At 40.0% G+C, this 11,170-nt stretch overlaps 1 pseudogene; it reads left to right on the top strand.

The window, feature by feature from the left end:
- Positions 1-1,476: 1,476 nt before the first annotated feature.
- LOC132187411 (L-type lectin-domain containing receptor kinase S.4 pseudogene) lies at positions 1,477-3,677 on the top strand (annotated as a pseudogene).
- Positions 3,678-11,170: the final 7,493 nt, after the last annotated feature.

Raw genomic sequence — 11,170 nt, 5'->3', positions numbered from 1 at the left:
CACTTTATCAAGTTTAGTTAATGAATTTTTAAAGGTCTTCTACATTCGATCAGCTATATTTTTATTTATATCATTTAAATATCTTTTTAATATATTTTATTAAAAATTGTGAAAAATATTCTCATAATGATCATTTGAAAAATAAGAAAAGTTTTGGAAAAAAGAGAAAACAAGTAAGAGAAATAATAAAAAGCAAAATAGCTCTCATAAAAAGTGCTGCTACATGTAACTTTTTTTTTTTTTTTTTTTTTTTTTTAAATCCAATTAAATATCCATTTCTTACATTTTTTTTTTCTTTTGGCTAATCTAATGTGAGGGGTTTTTTTACAAACCTTATTATCTATTTTAAATAAAAGTATCATTTGGCTCTTCCATTTGGAATGCTCTAAGAGCATTCATAATGGAAGAGCCAAATAAATTTTATACAAAATAACTCCTCAAAACTCACTTTTATCTAGTTTAGCTAATAAATTTTTAAATGCTTCTACATCCGATTAGTTATATTTCTATCTATTCTATTAAAATATTATTTTTTATTATTTATTAGGAAAAAGTTTTGAAAAAGGTTATTAGGAAAAATTGGGAAAAGTTTTGGGAAAAAAGATAAAACAGGTGAGAAAAACAATAAAAAATAAAATGGCTCCCTTGAAAATTGCTACTACATTTAGTTTTTTTTTTTTTTTTTGCTCTTCTAATTAAATATCCATTTTGCATTTGTATTTTTTTTTTTTTTTGGTAATCCAATGTAGGGTTTTTTACAAAACTAATTAGTCATTTTAAATAAAAGTAACATTTAACTCTTTTATTATGAATGCTCTAAGAGTTTGTTGAGCTACAGTACTCAACAATGTATAATTTTATTAATGAAAAAAATCATTTCATCATCTCTTCTCTAATTAAAAATCATTTAAATTTCTTTTTCCTTTCTCATAGAACTACATAAAAATTAAAAAATAATAAATTTTAAATAAAATATTAAAAATTGATAATTAAAATGCTGAGCCGGATGTAGATACTTTAAAAAAGTTGATAAGTAAAGTAGAAAAAAGTGATTTTTTGCTAAATTTAACTAAGTTTTTATTGAGGCGGATGCGAATGCTTAAGCCACTTCTGTTAAATTACCTTACCAAAATAATAAAAATAATAATAATAATAATAATTTGAATGGAGCTCCAAGGAGTGTTCTAAGTAATCTAAAATTTTAAAAAATTAGAAGAAAACATGATGGCTTGGGAGTTAGGATGTACTTCCGTGGCTTCCGTCCCTCGTTGTAGGAATTGGATCATCATCTTAAATTTCGCCCCTAAAAAGTGACGTGTCGTATTATTAAAAATTACTTAAAAAATCACATTTTATTAAAAAAAATATGAGTTTTTTTTTTTTTACATGGTAACAAAATGTACATATCACTTTTTTTCCAAGAGATAAAAGTTGTAGGAGGAAATTGATGTCCGCTTACCGGCAATATTAAAACGATTGAATCCCCTGAGTTTTCACAACCTCACAGAGCTGAACACCTTTTTCGCTCTCATGGCAGAAACACTCACCTCTCTCTGTGTTTTCCTTCTACTCCTATATCCTGTAAAGCCTCAAGACGACGCTAGGCCCTTGTTGGACGAGTTCGGCGGCGGGTTCAGTGCTGCTGGCAACAACATGAGCTTAGACGGCGTTGCAGGGGTTGACAACAATGGCGTACTTCGGGTAACAGACTTCTCGGCCATGACACTGGGCCACGGGTTTTATTCACACCCAATCCAATTCAAGAACTCCAGCGGCGACGTCATGTCCTTCTCCACCTCCTTCGCTTTCGCAATAATCCCACAGCCTGGGATACAAGGCGGCGACGGCATGGCTTTCGCAATCTCTCCCGTAAAAGGGATTCCTGGGGGTGATTCAGGCTCTTATCTTGGCCTCTTCAACGCCACCAACAATGGGAACTCCTCCAACCACATATTAGCGGTCGAATTCGATACTTACAAGAACGTTCAGTACGGTGAACCCGATGGCAACCATGTTGCTATCGACATCAATAGCATCTCATCCATTAAATCTACTCCGGTCATGCAATTTAAGGGTAATGATACGACCGGTACCCCCCTTAATTTGACGAGTGGTCAGGTAATTCAGGCATGGATCGATTATTATTCCCCAACAAATCAATTAGATATCAGGCTTTCCACCGACTCTGCTAAACCCAGTTCTGTACTTTTGTCCTCTAAAGTGAACCTTTCAGAAATTCTTAACGAATCCATGTACGTCGGGTTTTCTGCTGCTACTGGTTTAGCAGCGAGCTCGCATTGTATACTGGGTTGGAGCTTCAACGTGAATGGAGACGCTAAATCCCTCGATTTATCTCAACTTCCTAAGCTCCAGCTCCCCACTACTGCCACTGGGAACAAAAAGAATCGTAGAGGCCTAATTGTTGGCGTCTCTGTTTCATGTGCTCTGGCTGTGATTTTGCTTACTGCTTTGTCGTTTTACATCGTCAGGAGGAAAAAGATGGCTGATGTGGTTGAGGAGTGGGAGCATAATATTGGTCCACATAGATTTCCTTACGAGGAACTGAAGAAAGCAACAAAAGGTTTCAAAGAGAAAGAGCTAATTGGATCTGGTGGATTCGGTCGAGTTTACAGAGGAATTCTGCCAAACTCAGACACCCAAGTTGCTGTCAAGCGTATTTCCCAACATTCAAAACAAGGTTTGCAAGCGTTTATATCGGAGGTTTCTACTATTGGGCGTCTTCGTCATAGAAATTTGGTTCAATTATTGGGTTGGTGCCGTCGGGAAGCTGATCTACTACTTGTGTATGAATTCTTGCCTAATGGAAGTTTGGACAATCACCTGTTTGATGAGCCCAAATCAGTCCTGAGCTGGGAACAAAGGTTCAACATTATCAAAGGATTGGCTTCAGGGCTTCTATACTTACACGAGGAGTGGGAAAAAGCTATAGTTCACAGAGACATCAAGGCCGGAAATGTTTTGCTGGATTCTGAGTTTAATCCAAGGCTGAGCGATTTCGGTCTTGCGAAGCTATACGAGCACGGCTCTAATCCAAGCACCACCAGGGTGATGGGGACGCTGGGGTATATGGCACCTGAGCTGACGCGCTCTAGAAAGCCGACGACCAGGTCGGATGTGTTTGCCTTCGGCGCTTTGTTGCTGGAAGTGGTATGCGGTAGAAGACCTATTACTCCTACAGCATCGTCTGACTCTGAGGAGCTGATGCTGCTGGTGGACTGTGTTTGGGAGAAGTGGGCGGTAGGAGCAGTGCTTGATGTTGTAGACCCGAGGATGGAGGGGAAGTTTGATGAGGATGAGGCGGTTTTGGTGCTCAAACTGGGCTTGATTTGTTCAAATGATGAAGCCGAGGCACGCCCGACGATGAGGATGGTGGTGAGGTATTTGGAGGGCGAGCTGGCGCTGCAGGAGGAGGTGGCGGTGCCAAATAAGAGAAAAGGTGGTGGTCGTGGTACTGTTGAGATTGAGGACTATACGCAATCCATTCCGACTACGTCGTCCGTGTATGACGTTTATGGTAGGTAGGCTCTATATATTATTCTCTTCCTTTTCCTTTCCTTGTAATGTTTTGTTTTGACAATCCTTTCTAAGATTTCTTTTTTTATGTTTTAATATAACATAAGGGTGTAATAAGTTTTTAACTTTCTGTGAATGTTTTATGAGAGAAATTGTTTCTTGATATTTTGACTTCGATAAAAAAGTTATCAAACAAATCCTCAAACTTTCAAATCTTGTGAGGCTCAAAATGCCTCTAGTGACCGACCAACTTCAATGGGAATCTAAACTCCCGTTTTGAATCAAATATAGTGAGCTCTTTAAATTTAGTCTTTCTTTTAAAATATGAAAAAATTCACAAAAAAATAATTTTAAAAAATATTTAACTAAAGTAAAAAATATATAAATATTTAGATATTTGATTCATTTTAAAAGTGGCTCTCCAAATTAAAAAGTGTAAATGTTTTTCTTCAAAATTTACCCTAATGCACTTAGGAATGCCACACAATGAGTACTAGGCCATGTGTGTTTTATTCGCATCTCAAATATCTTAATTTGGGGAGAGAAATTTGAAATAGTAATCTCCGCTTCATTAGGCGTGGTCTCAGCCGATTGAATTACCTCTTAGAGGCTATTTCTTTAGAGGATGGAATATAATTTTAAATAAAATATACTTCACCATTTAATTAAGAGTTTTATGATAGTTTGGCCACCTCTTCTAACGGAAACACCCAGTCTTAGAATATGATCTTCTTCATTTCAAATGAACTGGATAATATTCAGCTAATTATAATAGAGTGATATTTGATTTTTCACTTTTTGAGGAGACAAAAATATTCTCACTATAATTAATTGAATGTTATTTAATTTATTTAAAATGAAGAAGATCCTAATTCTCCGGTCTTGGGGTGCATATTGCAAATAGGTGCCATAATGACTAATTTTAATTGGCCTTTCCTAAAAGTTGTCTCTCTTTCTTTTTACCGCATCCCTTCCCTGAATTGAAACACTACTCGATTCATCTCACCTGAAATATAGCCTTTCACACTAGGTGAAAAACCTTGCAACTTAGCCAACTTTTATTGAGCTTCTCTCTCACACACAGAGTGGTGGAGCCACTTGAGGCTTTGAGGTGATACGGTACCGCCAAAGCTTTTAAAAAAAATTAAAAAAATAAAATAAAAATTGCTGTTTTTCTACCCAAATTCCACACGGCACTCCAAAAAAAAAATAAAAAATAAAAAATGAAAAATTCTCTCCTACTTACACAAGTTATCACTCGGCACTCTCAAAAAAATTTTAGCAGCACCTCTAACATGATTGAGATACAAGTTGGAGGAAGAAAAAGATGATGATGCATGAAATATAGTGCTCATTGAGCGTAGTTGGGTGGGCATGACATGTGCGCCGAAAAATGCTTTTTAAATTGGTCATATATGCCTGATTCTAATATCCATAGCAAAATTTATGTTTGATTTACTGCTCAATATACAATATTATTCCAATTATGCTGGATTCTACCGATATTTGTCATTCTTACGTTGATCTTTAAAACCTAAGTTGCCACTGTCCTTTGCCAATTGCTCGTCTTCCTCCGTCGAACCTCACCCACCCCCCCCCCCACCCAATTCCTTGTCTCCAACACGAAATTTCTCCTTATCACCCACTTGCCTCAAAAAGAAAGTTGGTGGTAGTATTTGATATTATCAGGTCAATTTAAGTAGTTTTCATATGGTTTCTGTTGGAGAGAAAATCGGCTCCTCGCCAAAAGCGAGGTGAGATGTCACCACTAGTGGGTCGCTCATCTAGCCAGCGTCGCCTAAAGCAAGCACACCATAAGGGGCCCACTGTGCACGTCCCATTCATTGTACAATCCTACCATTCACCATAACCACCACGTATAGACCTGACCCAAGCACATCTCCCCAGCATGAAGAATATAGGCCACACCTCTCCACCAACCAGAGTGGGCCCACGACGAGGCCAGGTCATACCGATCCAGTCACAAGAACATTCATTCAAAAAGGGATGACCAACCTGACAAACGCATGTCGCTGCACCACCAAATAAAAGATATTGACCATCCTTTGTAAGATATGACACTGTGTACACGTATGCAAAACGTCCAGCCATCAGACATATGCATGTATATATATATGGCATACACCATTAATAAAAAGAGAATAATTCATGAAACATAGCTCTCCTACTGACTGAGCTCCCACTTCTCCTTCTCCACCTCCTGTTCAAACATTAATCTAAGTGAAGATAACTCTTCAACGCACCACACCATCTCAACCCAACTCAAGTTCTTCAGGGTGACCGAAAATTGTGCTAATAGTTTGGCACGGTCTGTGGGAAAGACACGCAAAGTGCTGTAGCTATTTTCCACCGAAATATGTATGTTGTTTACCGGAGACCATACCCGTGTCGGTGGATGTTCCACACCACCGTCATTGGCACAACCCGAAACCACCAACTCTTTCACTTTGATAACACCCTCGAACACAGTCATTACCCAAACCAGACCTCTCGGTAGAACCAGGCGTAGTGATGACGCCGGAGCCTCTGAAGCCAACAACCTCCAAGTGACCTACCTTACTTCTCAGTTGGAGCTAGAGTGAGGGCGAGTCCGTGATCTCATGTGGCAGGACGAAGAGCTATCGCGTCAAGCCCCACTCTAGAGAACCCCCTTCGGAGCAGCGGGGCAACGGAGAGCAAGATCAAGAGGACGATGACCACCGCGAGTATGATGGAGCCATACTGGAAGCATGCTACAGGCAGGGTGAGCACAACAGCTTTGAGTCAACCCCCAGAGGAGAATATTATGGCGGTTTCACCTATGGAGACTAGTGCGGGTACACTTACGGAGTTCGAGAATACTTTGGTTACCAGAATAACTATGGCCACTAGGACTACGGTCATTACCACTCCTATGGTGAACCAGAGAATCTATTCTATAAAAGCAGCCAATACCAAGTTGAAAGCGCTTACGACCGCTACGGCAGGGGATATTTGGAGTACACAGAGCCATACGAACCAGCTAACCACAACATGCAGTACACCCCTGACTATGGCGAAGGGATGATGTACGAGCACGGAGACTACGACATGTACAACCCCCAAAGGAGGAAACCAAAGTTGTAGAAGGAATTCATGGGCAACATAGGCGGGATGTGGACAGGAAGGCACAAGCTCGCAACAAGCAGCCCGAGCCCTCGACGCGTTAGGAAGATTGGCGAACCATGTATAGCGAGTTAAAAGATGAATGTAGGCTATGGCTCGCCAGATGAAGGGAAAGCAAACCGCGATAGAAGATGTGCTGGAAAGCACAAACCTGCCCTTTACGCAGTTAGTGCTGAGTCATCCATTACTAACCAAGTTTAAAGTCCCAACCTTAACTCCTTATTATGGAACCGTTGATCACATGGAACATCTCGAGTTGTTTCGAGCTCATGTCACCCTCTAAGAGATACCGGACGAGATCGCCTGCAGGGCTTCCCCTTTAACTTTGACAGGATCCACTCGCGAGTGGTTTGCCAACCTTCCCCCGAACTCCATAGACAATTTCACGGACCTCGCCAGGCATTTATTAACCCAATTCATGTCCACACACAGGTGGAAGATGCATGTTGTCTACCTGATGATAGTGCAGCAGAAAGACTTAGAGTCCTTGAAAGACTACATTGAGAGTTTTCAGAAGGAAAGGCTTGGGGTCGCAACGGCACCAGGGAACCTGGTACTCATGGCCCTCTTGAATGGGATCCATCCCCAAAGCCCTCTGGCCATGGAAGTGGCACGCAGACCACTGGCGGACCTCCAGAAGTTCATGGAGAAGGCGGTTGAGTTTATCAACAGAGAAGAAACCATACTGGCCCGGACGGTGCCCAGGAGAACCACTGTGGGGATCCCTAAGAGGGACGTCCCCAAAATTAACCTATCATCGAAGAAGGGACTATTCGGCAAGAGAGGTAAGAAGGGAAAGCAGGTCACCCCACGAGAACTCAATCTCACCACGCTAAATGCCAGCCTGGTTGAAGTTCTACGTGAGGTCATGGCAATCCTAGAGGCGAGGCAACCTCAGCCTATGCGAGCCCTGCAAATAAGCGAAACTTGAACAGATATTGTGACTATCATCGGGACCACGATCACGACACAGAAGATTGCATTTCGTTAAAAATAGAGATAGAAAGGCTCGTCAGGAATGGTAAACTAGCCAGGTTTGTGGCGGACCAGGGGCGGGCGCCCCCTTATGCAGGTGGACCTCGCTGGCAGGAAGATAGGAGGCCCCGACCATGGGCTTGTGGCCACGACAATAGGAACTGGAGGTTTAAAGGCGACCAGGAAGGCGAACATCCTACCAGAGAGCAGGACATAGTCCGCAGCCCGCGCAGGAATGCAGTTAGAGGACTTTAGACCTAGGTATCAGTCAAAACGGTCTGGTTAGGCCTTTTATTGGTTATTAACCGAAAATAATCGGTTAATCGGTCACTTAACCGATTACCGGCCGATAAGGTGTTTTAACTGAAATTATTGGTCAAAACGGTTAAATGATTCGGTTAAATCGGTTAACCGTGGGCCAAAATTACTATTTATTAATTGGGCCAAAAATTATTTATTATGAGAGCGCAAATACTTTTTGTTGCGCTAAAAGCCTAAAATAACTTATTAAAAATTAGTTATTTTTTGGCCCAAATACTTTTTGTAAGGCTAAAATAGCTTATTAAAAATTAGTTGTTTTTGTGACCCAAAATATTTGTTTTTTGGGCTAAAATAGCTCATTGAAGCTTTTTTATACTGATTCACAACTGTTTTTATATATTATAAAGTACATTTTTTCAAAGCAAATGGACTAATTAACAAAACAAAAGGAATGCTAATTAGACATTTAGACTAACAAAACCAATTAATGAAAAATGCTTTCACCAAAGGCAAAAAAATCCCATCCAATGCCACCATTAAAGGAACAACCACAAACACAAGCACCTGGCAATCTCAATGCATCAAATTAACAAAACTCAAAAACAAAATGAAGCATACCCAAACCCAAATTAAAATAAAATCTATCGAACAATTTGGATAAACCTAAATTAAAATGAAATCCATCCAACAATATGGATAAACACCAACATGTTTATACAATAATTTCCACGAGCCATCTCAAACATGGATAATGGATTATCTTCAATTCCTTAAATTTACTTCCTTCAATAATCTAACAAATCAAAACATAAACATAATTAATCGCTATTAGAGATTAATATTAAAGAGTAAGAAAAAAATATCAAGTAAGAAAAAAAAAAAAAAAAAAAGATGTGAAAAAGTTTTCCAAATACTTTAAACAAACCATCACCATGCAAAGTTCATCCATCAAGCCTTAATCCGAGTCAAATGTGAGGGAATTAGACCGAATTTCTACCATAATGAAATTTTTAAAGGATTAGTAAAAATAATTTAATAAAATAATTAGAACAATGAACAAATTAACAGAAGTAACTGAAATGAACAAATATTACCCGACTCAAGAAATGAAGAAAATTTAAAAACTGCCAATGTTTGAAGCTTTGGACATGAAAAATAATCCAATTTAACTCACACCCATAAAAAAAAAATAAATAAATAAAAATAAAAATAAAAATAAAAATCTACAGTACACACATGGAAAAACCAACCCTCATGAGAAAACAAACTGAAATCGTTTGCTTTTAGGGCCTAGAAAGTATGATACAAAACACTAAAAACACCCCAAAAGAGTACATCCAAATGACAAAATCAACAAGAAAATGACAGAAAACGAAACACTTTAAACGAAAAATATAGAAATATTAACCCATAAATCAATATCCCCATAAATGAAGAATACAAGACCCAAGAAAAATATCAATCCATAATCAATATCCATAAATTCAAACTACCGAAATCGGAAATACTAGACAAGAATTAATCCACAAATCGTAAATACTTGACAAGAATCAATCCACAAATCGTAAATAACAAACAAGAATCAATCCACAAATCGAAAATACACAAATCCACAAATCAAATCCATAAATACTAGACAAATTCAAATCCACAAACCAAACTACCTGAAATCGGAAATACTAGACATTACCTGACGTAGAGAGGTGACGATTTCTGAGCACAAAGACAAGGTCACGCCGTCAGGGTCTCACGAAATCGAGGAACCACGCTGTCACCACAACAGACGACCACGAACCTCACGGCAACCCACGACTACAGTGTTGCGAGAGAGTGAGAGACTAAGAGATTGAGAAGGGGAGAGAGCCTAAAGTGAGAGAAGGGAGAGAGCCCAGAGTGACACTGATCTGCGAGAAAGAGGCGAGACTGGGACTGCGAGAGGCGAGAACAGAGAGCAAATGGGCAATGGCGGAGGGCGTGGAGCAGCAGATCAGATGGGCAATGGCTTAGGGTTTGATCTAAGATAAGGTTACATAGGTATATATATAATCGCAAAACTACGTCATTTTGGCATCCCTACTTACGGTTTATATCGGTTAAACGGTTAACAGATATGAAATTTCTAGCCAGACTGAACCGGACCGATAAGCATACCAGTATAAAAAATTTAACCGATAAGGATATCGGTATATCGGTTATGGTTAATATCGATTCTGTCGAAACTGCTACACGGCCGGTAATCAGTAACCGGTTAATCTGCCTACCCCTAGAGGACTTCAACAACTAGAGAACCTTAGCTACGGAGAAGAGGACTTAGAGGAAGAATAGCCCCTCGCAGTCCAAGGAAACGATGGTTGCCAAGAAGTTGTGCGAAGGCGACGGGCGGACAACCGTATCGTTGTCCACAACAAAGTAGTTGGCAATATAAATACGATTGCTGAGGGGTTCGTGGGAGGTGGAGAATCCAATTCGGCTCGAAAGAACCATGCTCGAAGTCTCTCTTCAAGAGAAGTTTTCTCTGCGGCGAGACCATCAAAAGCACAGAGAAAGGAAACTCAATCGATCACATTCACAGATGAGAAACTCCAGGGAATCGTGTTCCCCCAAGATGACGCTCTAGTGGTAACCCTCCTCATCTCCAACTATAATGTCCACAAAGTTCTTGTAGACACAGGAAGCTCCGCGGATATCCTCTATATGAGTTATTTTGAGAAGATGACCACAGATAAAGGAAGGATCTCACCAATGACCACCTCACTAGTAGGATTCAGTGGCGAGAGGGTTTGCCTCATCGGAGAAATATCTCTCCTGCTCACAACAGGATGTGAATCGACTCAAGTAACGGTCATGGCCAACTTTCTCGTTGTTAACAAGCCCTCCGCCTACAATGCCATCACCAACAGGCCAACGTTGAACGTGTTGAGAGCAGTTGTGTCAACGTTCCATTTAACCATGAAGTCCCTATTGATTCAGGAATAGGAGTAGTCAAGGAAGTCATGAAGCGGCGCGGTTTTGCTACAACACCACGCTGAAAGAACCTTGTGTAAATGAAGACTCACGGTCACAATGAAGGTACGCGACAAGCACAACCTGTGCCAGGGTGAGCTCGTAGAAGATTTGATAGAAGTGCCAATTGATGGCCCGGATAGGGCTATGAAGATAGGATCACAGATGACCAGCGAGGTGAGGACTGGCCTCGCGCAATTCTTGCGAGAGAATATAAATGTGTTCACATGGA

Source organism: Corylus avellana, chromosome 6, assembly GCF_965113065.1.
Source record: "Corylus avellana chromosome 6, dhCorAvel1.hap1.2, whole genome shotgun sequence".
Taxonomy (NCBI): domain Eukaryota; kingdom Viridiplantae; phylum Streptophyta; class Magnoliopsida; order Fagales; family Betulaceae; genus Corylus; species Corylus avellana.
This window is presented reverse-complemented; position numbering and strand designations above follow the sequence as displayed.